The 2624-nt window shown below is 43.1% G+C and overlaps 1 long non-coding RNA gene across 1 annotated transcript in view; it reads left to right on the plus strand.

Moving 5' to 3' along the window:
* Positions 1–2618, plus strand: part of LOC138173924 (uncharacterized) — a 37950-nt gene extending 35332 nt beyond the window's left edge. The window contains exon 3 of the long non-coding RNA XR_011171577.1: positions 2121–2618. This is a non-coding gene — a long non-coding RNA (uncharacterized lncRNA). The remainder of the gene's footprint in view (positions 1–2120) is intronic.
* The last annotated feature ends 6 nt before the right edge of the window (positions 2619–2624 follow it).

Consider the following 2624-nt stretch of genomic DNA (forward strand, 5'->3'; position numbering starts at 1 on the left):
CCAGGATGGGAGGATTTGCCTTATTCCTCTCTAGCCAGAGAATGGGCTAAAAGCACAGGGCCCTGTGAAAACTGGGAACCAAGGCTAAAAGAGGGAGAACCTGGAGATTTGGAAAGATGTTTGAAAGCAATACCCATAGAACCAGGCAAAGAACTGGCAGGAGTGTGCAGGAGAGGCTGGGTGCTGCTAACAAGTTATCGCCTTATGTGTAAAAGTAGGGATAAGCTGCTGAAGGAAAGAGCTAGGATGGCTAGGGAGTCAGCTGGTTTGCCTGAGGATTCTTCTGTGTCACAGTACTCAGAAGAGCAAACTGGAGGGACTCATGTGGTCCAGGAGCAAGCTACTGTTCATGTAGCTAAAAGGAAGCAAAAAACTAGCAGAACAAATGTGCATGCTTTGTACAGGCTGGGCAGAGTTGCCCTGACAGCTTCCAGGAGAATGTGTGTGAGGAGAATGGAACAAGGTTAGATGAGGAGTTTCCTAATGTAGAAGCTCTCCCCATACGAAGAAGAAGGCAGGAGAACCACCGAGGCAAAACAGAGTCCAGGGAGATAATTGAGGATTTCACTCAACAGGAGATCACTGATATATTGAGTAGATTTACCCAAAGAATGGGGGAGTCTTTAGTGTCTTGGATAGTAAGAATCACTGATGAAGGCGCAGGAGGAATAACACTGGACAATGAGGACTGTTTAAAATTCATAAGTATCAGTCAGAATCCTTTTGTACACCAGGCTTTTAGGGATCACCATATGCAAGGAGGAAATAACAAAACTAATCTTCTAGCTTTAGCTGCAGAAGGTTGCAAAAAGCAATATCCAACTGAATCTATGTGGCCTAGGGGAGACAGACCCTGGTACTCACTTAGAGACTGTATGAGAAAGTTAAAGGAGGAGGTAATGAAAACTGCTATCCTGATTGGAGATGCAAATGCATATTATGATACCCCCCTAGGAGTTCCTCATAGAAATATCATAGTGAAGACGGCTCCTCCTGCATATAAGCACCTAATTCTGACTCTATTAATTGGAGAAATAGGGCACCCTCTTTCAGAGGTGCTGGATAAGATTTCACAATTAAGCGATTTAGGGGAATGGGAAAAAGACAAATTGCCTCGAGAGAGAAGAGTAAACAGCCAGAGGATTCAGAGACAAAATAGACCCACAAGAAGGGAACTGTTCACTGCTCTATTAAGAGCTGGGGTGGACTTTAGAAGAATAGATGGTATTCCAACTGAAGAGCTGCATAAGCTGTACCAAGAAAAGGTACTTAGCATTAGAATGAACAGGGAAGCAGGAACCACCCCCGCAGGTATTTCTGAATCTGAATCTTTGTATCCAAGTTTGCCCCACCTTCAGGGGGAATAGGAGATAGGCCAAGCCCCAGCCCAGATAAAAGAAATATGCAGAAGAGATTGCAGACCCCATATTGGTTTAACAATATATTGGAAGAATGGATCAACTACTGTGACTAGGGCACTGATTGATACTGGGGCTGAGGCCACACTTATCTATGGAAACCCTGATAAGTTTAAACATGGAACTCCTATTACCATCACAGGTCTAGGAGACGCTGAAATATCAGCCAGACAGGTTAAAATAACAATGAAAATTGGGCAGTTACCTAAGAAGGAATATACTGTGGTTGTTGTACCCATTCCTGAATACATCATTGGAATAGATGTATTGAGAGGCATGACTCTGAATTTACCTGAAGGAAGATACCAATTTGCTGTGAGGAAGATAGGAATTAATACAGTTTTAGTAGGAAAACTAAAAATGGACCCAATCACTTTACCTGAACCTTCTGAAGTAATTACTTTAAAACAGTGTCGTGTGCCAGGTGGGCAAGATGAAATTGCCACTACTATAAAGGAATATGTTGAAGCAGGAGTGTTAGTCCCTACAACCACAAGATGGAATAATCCTGTCTGGCCAGTAAGAAAATCAGATGGGACATGGAGAATGACTGTGGATTATAGACAGTTGAATAAGGTGACTCCTTCTTTGTATGCTGCTGTTCCAGATACCATCACCTTAAATCATTTATTCTACCGTGAGTGAGGCTACAATAGTCTGGTTATTGTTCTTGATTTTTTGTTTGTTCACCTTGTTTGTTAGATTTGTTTCCACAGGCTTGGTACCCTCCATCTGTAGATGCCTGATAGCTTAAGCTGGATGTCACCCCCTGTCTGCAACTGTGATGTGTCACCCTTGGACCTGGCATCAAGCATATTAAGAACTGACCTCTCAAATGGGACCCCTAAGGACAGGGACAGCTCTACATCCGATTTCAGCAGCAAGTAGCCATAGAAGAAGAGATCTTCACCCCTTACCACAAGATTTTGGGGCCCCATTTGTTTGGGGTGGGGGGAATGATGGGGAGCTTGTGCTCAAGCCCCACCCTAAAATATGGTTTTTTGTGTTTATTGTGTGCTATTCTTGTTATATTGTTGTGAAATTTTGTTGACACCAGTTATTCCTACTGTATTTTTGCCAAGTAAGGGACATGAAAGATCTTGGGGCCGAATGTAAGGGTTATGGGATTTAAAGATCTCCCATGCCCCATGGACGTGCTGACATAGCAGAGCAAGAAAAAAAAAAAAAAAGCCGAGCTAACGGTCC

Source organism: Petaurus breviceps, unplaced genomic scaffold (genome assembly GCF_028583685.1).
Source record: "Petaurus breviceps papuanus isolate PSGF00001 unplaced genomic scaffold, PetGlider_PUasm1.0 67, whole genome shotgun sequence".
NCBI lineage: Eukaryota > Metazoa > Chordata > Mammalia > Diprotodontia > Petauridae > Petaurus > Petaurus breviceps.